Raw genomic sequence first — 10,154 nt, 5'->3', positions numbered from 1 at the left:
TCCTTCCCCAGCCTGGGGCTTTCACCCGGGTGAGTCCCGGCTGGATAGATTCCGGGAGGCAGGAATTCAGTTATCACCTCTGTTCTGAACAGAGCCGCACGTGGGCAAACCTGTCCCACTCTTCCCTCTGTCTCCGTCTCGCCCTCCCTCTCACCTCGCTCTCTCTCCTGCCTTCTCCCCTGTTATATGATTCTTCCTGCAAATCATCTCTGAAATCCTACCCATCTTTTAAAAAAAAAAAAAATTTATTGGAGTTCAATTTGCCAACACATAGCATAACACCCAGTGCTCATCCCGCCAATTGCCCCCCTCAGTGCCCGTCACCCAGTCACCCCCACCCCCTGCCCTCCTCCCCTTCCACTACCCCTCGTTCGTTTCCCAGAGTTAGGAGGCTCTCATGGTTTGTCACCCTCACTGATATTTTCACTCATTTTCTCTCCTTTCCCCTTTATTCCCTTTCACTAATTTTTATATCCTCCAAATGAATGAGACCATATAATGTTGGTCCTTCTCCGATTGACTTATCTCACTCAGCCTATCCATCTTTCTTCCACCTGTTTTCTGATTTTGGAAAAAAGCCATCACTTCTCAACCTTGAGGTTTTCCAGCCCATAATCCAGATAGAAGAGTTCTGCTACAATAGTGTCAGGCAGGCGTGTGCGGTGGGCATGAGGAGCCCGACCTAGAATCGTCTGCTGTTTGAGGAACGGCCCCCCGAGTCCGGAATGAGGAGAGAAGGTGTTAATGGGATAACAGCCACGTTGTCAGGATGCAAGGCTGGAGGCCAGCCCTGGCCCAAGGTCGTGAGGGAGAGAAATGGGCAGTTCATGGCCTCTGCAAAGCTGGTGACGTAGACTGGGAGGACCTCTGGGGGTTAAGCAAGACCTAGATTAAAGATTAATGTGGGGCAGGGCTCCAGGGACCTGACCTGGGAAAGGTGGCGCTTGCTTGTGGGTCTGTGGGCAGAACCGGGGGCTGCTGGCTACGATGCTGGTGCGTGTGTGACCCACATTCTTACCAGGAGGGGTTGACCTAGGCCAATGCAGAGCCGTCACTTCCTCAGTGGCCCAGGGCTTCTATGGAGGTTGGAGTGAAGCTCAACCAGGAGAAGGCTAGTGTGGGGAGTGAACTTTGAAGGCCATGCCTGACCCCAAGGATATAACGCCCCCAAAGCACAGAGACTATGCCCATGGGTCCCTTGTCCTGAGTGAAGCATTTTGTACCCTTCAAAGCCACTGGCTGAGGGGGTTTTAAAGGTAGGAGGGCAGGAGCAGGAGAAAGGGAAAGGTAGAGGAAAGATGAGGTCCAACAGGACACATCCCCTTGACCTTGGGCAAATTCCTTCTCCTTTGGAAGACAAAAGGATCACATTTTGGAAGCAACAATGGACCCCGCTCAGCCACCCCTCACTCAGGACCCCAGAGTGAGCTTGAATAAGAAGCGAAGTGGGGCATGTTCCTGACTCTACCTCTCCTGCTCCAACCCCAGGGACACGACTGACCCTATACCTGCGCAGTCCCACACGGTCCCCTGTGGCTTTGAGGAAGACAAAGGGCAAGAGGCAGATGTTTCCAACGCAGGCCTGGGCTTCGTCAAGCTCGGAGCAAGCTCCTCCTGGGCTGGTGGGCTGGCAAGAGGGAGCGGAGAATTTTAAGCCGGAGCCAAATCACAGCCTCTTATGTGGGAAACCAGAAGTACCTTCCTGTCTGATAATCCCCTCCGCCTACATTCTGTTCTAAAAACTCACATTTCAGGAAAAAAAAAAAATCTGGGGACAATATTGGGGGAGGAAAGAGATCAGAGGAATGTGAACGTGAGCCTCCACCACGTTTGCAGGATTCATAGGCTCGGAGGAAGGAGGGCCCACTCCGCACCCCCTCGGCTCCCCTCTGTGCGAACACTCGGGGCTCTATCAGGAACCTGACACATAATAACGGGGCTCTTGAAATTGCCTTACCCGTGTTTTTACAAGGTATTTTCTGGGCAACTCTTGGCCATCCCACTTTTCTATCAAGCTGAGCTCCTCCTTCCTTCACTGCAGGCCAGCGACGTGAAATCACTGCGCTCCTTCCTCGTGGAATATTCCTTTTGGGGAGCGAGGAGGATTTTGTTACCTCTGCCCAAATGAAAACGTTCATCATCACCCAACGCTGGGCCTCATCTGCCGGATGCGCTAATCTGTCTTGTACGTCATCCATCTCTTGAGTTGTCGAAGGCAGCCCTCACTCGCCCGGGAGAGCAGGGTTTCGTGCAGCAAGTAATCAGGAGTGGGCGTGGAGGTGAGTCTGAAGATCATCACACACACCACCGCATTTCCAGTCTGGGGATTATCAGTCCTGGAGCTCGGGGAAGAAGATGCTTGTAGGTTTAAAAACTTCTGACGGCAACCCCAGAGTGATGGAGAAGTCGTTGACGGCCAACTGAGCCCCATGTCTGGCGGTCCATTCCATGAGGTCCCAGGAGCCGACGCCCAGGTGGTTTGCAAGGTCTTTCCCCACACTTCCTTCTTTCCGGAAAGGGAGATGTGGAAACACACCTGCCAAAACCCTCCCTTGGCTAATCCCAAGTTTGAATTCTACTTAGACCACCTGGGCGCCAAAATGATGGTACATCTTCATGAGATTCCAGAACCTCATGGGTTGTGGAAGATGCTAATGGGTTTTTCTTCCAAGTGCCCAGGAACCCGCTGTGGGTCAGTAGATACGCGCTATGGTAGGCATGCGCATTCACGATTGGGTTTTCTCTCAAGCTAGCGTGCTTGCCCCAGCCCCACACCCCAGCCTCACTCATTCCTTTACTAGAGCCTGGGAATATCCAGAAAAAAAAGGAAGGACTTGTCCTCCAAGAACATCATTTGGAGCAGTGCTTTGCAAACTTTAATGTACACCCAAATCCTCTGGTATCTTGTTGAAATGCAGATTCTGGTTCAGTCCTTCTGGGATAGGGCCCAACACTGCATTTCTTTCTTTTTCTTTCTTTCTTTCTTTCTTTCTTTCTTTCTTTCTTTCTTTCTTTCTTTCTTTCTTTCTTTCTTTCTTTCTTTCTTTCTTTCTTTCTTTCTTTCTTTCTTTCTTTCTTTCTTTCTTTCTTTCTTTCTTTTCTTTCTTTCTTCTTTCTTTTTTTATTTTTTTCCAACACTGCATTTCTAACAAGCTCCCAGGTGATGCTGATGCTGGCCCATGGACCACATTTGAGTAGTGACGGCTGCCACAGTGGTTCTAAAGGGTGGTCCCCGAGAACCAGCTACAGAGAAGACCCGCGTGTCAGAAATGCAAGCTCTCAGGCCTCACCCTGGACCCACTAACTCCAAAGCTCTGGGGGTGTAGCTCAGCTGTCCGTGCTGTAACAAGTCCCCAGCACCACCACCTGGAGACTCAGATGCAAGCCTGCACACTGAATAATTTGGGGAGCTTCTGGGTTAGAGCTCACCATCAGTGTTGCACTTGGCTGGGCCAAGAAGTGGCCCAAAGTCCCAGGGGTGCAGGCTCTCTGCAGGACGCTCAAGGCCACCGCACGGAGTGGAGGGCGGTACAGCGGCCCCAGAGGGAAGAGGAGCAGACCTTTCCTGGCGATGGGGTGGGGAAGAAGGCCGAGGAACAGTCTTGCAGGCCAGCTCATGCAGAGGTTCAGAGGCTGCCTCAGCCATCAGCCTTCCCTGGTTGAGCATCGCCACCCCACCCGGCCCAGCCGGTATTCACAAAAAGACAGAGTTAGGATTTTGCTGAAAGGATGTGTCAGCCTGGCCCAGCCAATTTTGAGCTCATTCGCCTTCCTGGAGAGAAACACTTCTGATACAGAAAAAAGTTTTCAGTCCGATAAAGTCAAGGCAGCGTCCGGAGCTTTGTTTGCCCTCCAGGAAGGTGAAGGCCGCGAAGGCTTAGCTCTTTCCTGAGGGAACCAAGGCAGAAAAGAAGGAGAAGGGTGTGAGGGGGAAGCCGGGAGAGGAGGGCGAGGCCAGCGGCAGGAGCCCCAACTGTGGTCGGCTCAATAAAGGTGGTCTTAAAGGGCGGAGGATGGTTCCTGCATGTATTTTGATCCCTGTAGGCTCACAGCTCTGACATTTCCACCCCGATTATTCCATCTGCAAAGCATGAGAGTGGTTCCAGGGGCCATGGGAATAACCGGTGGCAGGCTACTAGGGGCTGAAATTGCCTCGATTTTATCTTTAAAATGTGTGCACTTTTGTCCTATTAAGTAATAGATGTTTGTTTTAATATAATAAATGGCTCAACACTGAGTAAAATAAATAATCTTTTTATCCACAGTTACATCCTGGGGAGTCTGCAGAGAATAGGCAAGCACAGACTTTGAGAACACATTGTGTTCTGAATAGGTGGTGTTTTCACAGAGGGGACTGTTACAGGAAGAGCTAGATTTACCTTCTCTGCAGGGACAGGGAGCACACAAGGGTTGGGGTCAGGCCAGGGCGCCTGGGGACTTCCTGTGATGCGAGGCTGTGGCTGGCACCTCCCTTCGGCTGGAGGCCCCAATAAGCCAGGGTCCCAGTGTCCCACTGGTGAAGGGAAGCAGGCCCAGCAGGTAGGCTGCAGCCTCAGAGAGGCCACCTGTGGGGACTGGGGCCCACACTCAAATCCTGAGGCCTGGGTGCTAGCAGGTGCTAGCAAGTTTCTTGGGACTTGGGCAGCATGATAAACTCTTTGACAATCTGGAAGCTTCATATGTCTCCTGTACCTAGTCTTGGAGCCAAAGTCAATGGGCCTAAGCTTGTTAGGGGAGGCTGGGGAGGGCGGTGGGCTGCTGGGGAGGTAGCTTGGTCAACTCCTCCCCTAGAGGATGCATGTGACTCCAGCTGAGTATCATACAACACTGCACACCTGCTCAGAGGGCCTGGAGAGGAAGCGTGGGTGGATTGGCTTCAATCTGTAAGAAAACCACACTGATAGGGTGGTTTCTTTTGCAAAGCAAATCTTGGGTCTTGTGGTGCCAGGTTCCCAGCCTCCTCAAATCCTCCCCAGGTCAGGATCTGAAGGGACACAGCACAGCCAGATGCACCTACTTCTGGACAGATCATCCGTTTCCTAAATCCTCATAAATACCTAACGCTTATATAGAAGCTGACTTGCAAAACTTTGTGGGTTGTTTGTTTGTTTGTTTGCAAAAGGAATTAGAGCTAAAGCTCCTCTTGAAGGAGCTGGGAGGAATCCCTGATGGTGCCGAGCTGGGGAGCATCCCTCATCTCAGACAGTCAAGGACAGCTACAGCCCCACTGTCCCTGCCAGGACAAATGGGCACAGAGGCCTGCCCTCCTCTCCAGTGGAGGGGCCGAGGAGGCCCACGGGGCGGGAACCCAGTTCAGGGCACCGAGCAGGGACAGGTAAGTGGGCTCCTCGGTGGGCTCCCAGCCTGGAGACAAAGGGGCAGGAACCGGACTGAACCTGCTCTGAAAACCCAGGCTAGGAGCTGGCCTTGGCTGGGGTGGAGACCAGCCTTCAGGAACTGCCCCAAAATGCTGACAGCGTGCTTTGGAAAGACACAAATTTCAACAACCAACTCTCCTCTCTCTGACCTTCTCACCCTCCGGCTCAAGGAGAGGCTTTCTGTCATGAAAAAGGCATGTTCATTTATAACACATGGGGCGTTTGGACTTTCTGGAAAGGGATTTATAGATTCCATCCCAGCCCCACCTCTCTGGACGCCTGGCCTCTGTAGGGTCACTCACCTCCCTTCCTGGGCTGGGCCTGACACCTCCCCTCCACCCTCCTCTCCCCGGGCCGCAGGTCTGGACCAACAGTAGGCGAGTGTTTAACGCCACAGTTCCTGACCCCGGTGACATTCAGCAGAGCGTGAGGAGCAGAAAAGCGTTTGATCAAAACTTGTCCCCTTGCTGTGTGGTTCTCCAAGTCGATGAAACACAGGTTCTGAACCTAAAAACAAAAATCAAAGAGACAAAGTAACTGACCACAGGTTCCTACTTTCCCCGCTCATTACTACCCAGGAAGGCGGGTTTGCCTCATTGGCCCCCCTGCGGAGTGCAGCAGAGTCCCCTGCAGGACCGCCTCACACCCCCGCGCTCACAGCCTCCGACTCCGACTCGGCACTGACCCGCTGCGTGATGCTGATGCTACTGCCTCAGGGACCACACTTTGAGAACCGCTGCTCTCCGGCAAGAACACCGCTGGCCCCTGGGTCCTTGGTCTTGCGGGATGGTCTCTTCGTTCAGCCTGTCCAAGGCCACATTTCCCCCACGCACCTGGGGCACCCCAGGACTGGCCTCTGTTGCTGCACCCCGGTTGTTCTCTAGCCAAAGTCCGAAAATGGGAACCGGGGTCTTGGAGCTTCCCGGGCACCTGCTGAGGTCGCCAGCAGGCATCGTGAGAGCGCGGCCGGACCCTGGCGGGCCGCACTGCCCTTCACACCTGCATGGTGAGCTGGAAATGCCAGCGAGGCCAGCAGCAGCCAGGGACCGAGGTCATCGTCTGCCAGAAAGTTCCGCATGCAGGTACCTTAACGGTTCACTCCCAGCACGAGCTCGCAGGCCGCCCTGCTCCCCTGCCCAGGGAGGGACGTCACAGAGGGGAAGGCGGAGAGGGAGCTGCCGAGAAACACAGGCTCTTGTGTTTGCTCCACGGCAGACAAGGCAAGTTTTGAAGTTATCGGATGGGAGTGAGCACTAAAAGAGAATGACCGTTTAGCTCTTTTTCCCCCAAATCCAGCGAATGGTGCCTTCAGGGGTGGATTAGTAATCAAGAAATGTCACCTCTCTAAATCCAAATCTCAGTGTGTGTTGGATTTGTTGTGTTGCTGCCCTTGCTCAGGTTCATGGCCGTTTATCCAGGAGCCGGGCCAGCCATTGGCCAGAACTCCTCGTATTGACAGCAAGTGTCATTGGAAATTTAGAAGAGGGTGAACCCTATTTTGCTGTCATGCTTCCAGCAGTTTGGGAGAGTCGTGTATCCCAGAAAATGGGGAGCAGGTGTCGCTTATGATCAGTCTCAGCTCTAAAGAGGCCCCCTCGTGGAAAAAAAAGACCCTCTGCCTCTCTGCTCCTGCCCCCCCCCGGGATGGGGGGCGTCTGCTGGGATCTGCCGGGGGGGTGGTGGTTAGTGATGAAAAGTATTCTCAGGAACTGAGCAACGTCACTGTCGATAACAGTTATTTAGTCTTTAGCGTTCAGGTTTGGGGAGACGTCTGCCAAACACAGCAATTTTCTTTTTTGCAGAATTAATACTGAGACATCCCTGCCAGCAAAAATGGATTGCAGGAGAGATTGCTTCTCGAAGGTCCCCACCCCGCTGGTAAGTGGCGTCATCCGCAGGGGCAGGGCGCTTGCTTCCCACTTGACTGGAAGTGCTTTTTGCTGAAAAGCACTGTTGGATCCCAGAGGCCCAAGTTATAGGGAAACAGGAAAGATCCAGACATCACAGAGCTGTGAAAAGATCTTTCTAGCCCAGTCCTGAGTGTGCAGTGCTGTGGGCCGCCTGTTATTCATTCATTCATTCTCATTGATTGATTCATCCATTCAAACCCAGTGGTTCCAGAGCACAATTGTCCTTGCTGGGTGTCCCCCGAACTGGAACAACACTTGCCACATCCCAAGATCTCACCTCAAATCTGGAAGCTTGAGGAAACACTGCTATTACAGATCATACAGTTATGGGGGGTCATTTCCCCTCTTTAAAAGAATCGAGGTCTTGGTATCTGTGTCTCTTGTGTCTCTTGGCTGCATCCCAAACCTCTAAGGTATGAGGGTGAGGGTCACTGGGGCAGCACCATCTCCTCCCCTGGCCGTGCGACCCCGTCAGCAGGTTAGTGTGGGACGGGAGGAGGCATGGGGTGGCTTTAGGGGCAATGCAGCCTCCGTCCAACTGGTGAGCCAGCGACAAGGGCTGCAGAGAGGCCTGGCCTCTGTCGCGGTCCCAGGACCCTCTCCTTCCAAGGCGGTAGGGACTTAAGGATGGTTCAGGTGTGGTGTGCTGGGCAAAGAGGACACGGGAACTACACACCTGCTGCCTGTTCTGAAGCTAAGCTTTTATTTTTATTTACTTATTTTTTAAAAGATTTTATTTATTCCTGAGAGACACAGGCAGAGACACAGGCAGAGGGAGAAGCAGGCTCCCCGGGACTCGATCCCAGGACCCCAGGATCATGCCCTGGGCCGAAGATGGACACTCAACCATGGAGCCACCCAGGTGCCCCTGAAACTAAGCTTTCAATTTTGAGATAATTGCAGATTCACATGCAGTTGTAAAAGATCCCACAGACAGATCACACGTACCCCTCACCCTGTTTCCTCGGGGGTATCGCCTTCCCTAACTTGTGCGCTATCACCACCGGGCCGTTCCCTGCTGGAGTCAGATCCAGGGGAAGTGACGAGCTTCCTGAGGCCCGTCCCCCTGCCACTCTTCTTTTGGTTCCCATGGGTCTCACCTCTTCCCTCTCTGAGGTCCCCCTGCCAAGCGGAGGATCTTTAATTCTTTCCATTGCCCTGTTTCTCCGGGACTGGTTCGCGTTCGAAGCAATAATGCTTAGTGACCAAACAGACGAACAAAACAAAACCCAGCTAAGCCAGGGATCCAGAAAACCCTCATACTCCCAGATGGAAGGCATATGTCTGAAATTTTACTGGCCGTTGGCTAGCCGTCCTGTTTGGCACCGGAATGACGGGCAATCCCCCGGGTCACTGCAGAGCCTTTATTCCAACACAGATGAGCGAAGCATTTCCGGGTGTTCTGAATCAGTGGTTAAGTGACAGGCAGGCCAGAGAATGAAGGTGATGGTGCCACAGTTAGTGCTCCAGGGCTGCCCGAGGAAAAGCCACATAACATCCCACTGAACTGTCGGAATTTCCTTCGGTCTTGCTCAACGGTGCTAACGACAGGCCTGTCTTCAGTTGATGTCACGCGGGTGCTCTCCAGGGCTGCAGACCCTTCATCATGCGCCGCGATGCTCAAAGGCCGGCCGGCCTGTGCTGCTTCCCGGGGGTTAGGAATCCCTTCCCCAGCTGCAGATATTGCATAAGATCTGTTGACCTCTTTGCAGAATGAGCTCCAGCCACGGAGGAGTTGGCTGTGCACCCTTTGCAGGAGGCAGCTGCCCCAGGGAGTAATCCCCCATCCGCACTAGACCACTTACTCCCCGTGTTGTCGGAGACACATTAAGGCCCGATAGCACAGGTAGGCAGATACCTTCACTGCAGGTGTGCCAGCCTCGTGCCCTGATGGGGGGGAGGGGAGCTAGGTACACCTAGATGACTTGCACGTTGGCTATCAAATGCATGTCTCTTCCTATTTGTTCCAGAAAGAGCTGAGTGGATTTCTCTTCCCACCCCTGCACTTCAAATTCATGGCTATAAGAAAAGTATGTGAAAGGAGAGGAAGCCAATGAATCCTGACCTTCAACTTGCTGTTAAAAATGATGTCACTGTAGCCTAACAGCCTATCAGGGGCCCCCAGAGGTGGGTTCAGGCTCTAGCAGTGCTCAGAGCCTCCCGTGTACCCAGGAGGCAGGGACGAGTCTGAGCAGGAGGCCAGGGGTGCCAATCAGAGCCAGGCTGTGTGCTGGGGCAGCCTGGCCTTCGCCAGCAATGCTAAGGTCCACGGTGGCAAAACAAGGAAATGTGGATGAGGACCTAGACTGGGGATCATGCAGCTTCACAGCCCTCTCCGAAGGTCAGAGATTGGTGGCATCAGGCCACGAATGAGGCCTGGCTGAAGGACACTTAAAGCCCAAGAGACTAGGGGTGCCCAAGCAGGGAGACTTCACCCAGCCCTCATGGACTAACAGCCTCATGGAGGAGACCCGCTCCTTACTGGCACCTGGGACGGGACTCACCCGGAGACCTGTGTTCACGAAGTTCCCCTCCTCAGGGGCATTTGGAAGATTGAGACAGGAATCTCAGGGATGCCAAGAGGAAAGTGTGTGGTGCCCTCACGCCGTGCACCACAGCCAGGCTAGTCAGGCTCTTTGGGCACATTTGTCTTAGTGGTCAGCTTAGGACAGATGGCTCCCCTCCTCCTCTGGGATGCCTAGGAGCCCTAGGAAATGTGGAATTCTACCCAGATTTGGAGCCAACAAGAAAGAGGGTCCCTACTGACCTCACCAGTTGGTCTGGGCTGAGCTGGACACTCTGCAACCAATTCATAGGTGGAAGGGCCTGACCCTCAGGACCTCAGATTGTGACTGTACGTGTGCAC

At 53.4% G+C, this 10,154-nt stretch overlaps 1 long non-coding RNA gene across 1 annotated transcript; it reads right to left on the bottom strand.

Annotated features, from left to right (window-relative positions):
- Positions 1-4,238: 4,238 nt before the first annotated feature.
- LOC144296553 (uncharacterized) lies at positions 4,239-7,193 on the bottom strand. The gene is made up of 2 exons (XR_013363644.1): positions 6,064-7,193; positions 4,239-5,885 (listed from the first exon to the last, which is right to left on the bottom strand). It is a non-coding gene; the product is annotated as an uncharacterized LOC144296553 (long non-coding RNA).
- Between the last annotated feature and the right edge of the window lie 2,961 nt (positions 7,194-10,154).

This window comes from Canis aureus, chromosome 24 (genome assembly GCF_053574225.1).
Source record: "Canis aureus isolate CA01 chromosome 24, VMU_Caureus_v.1.0, whole genome shotgun sequence".
Classification (NCBI taxonomy): Eukaryota; Metazoa; Chordata; class Mammalia; order Carnivora; family Canidae; genus Canis; species Canis aureus.
This window is presented reverse-complemented; position numbering and strand designations above follow the sequence as displayed.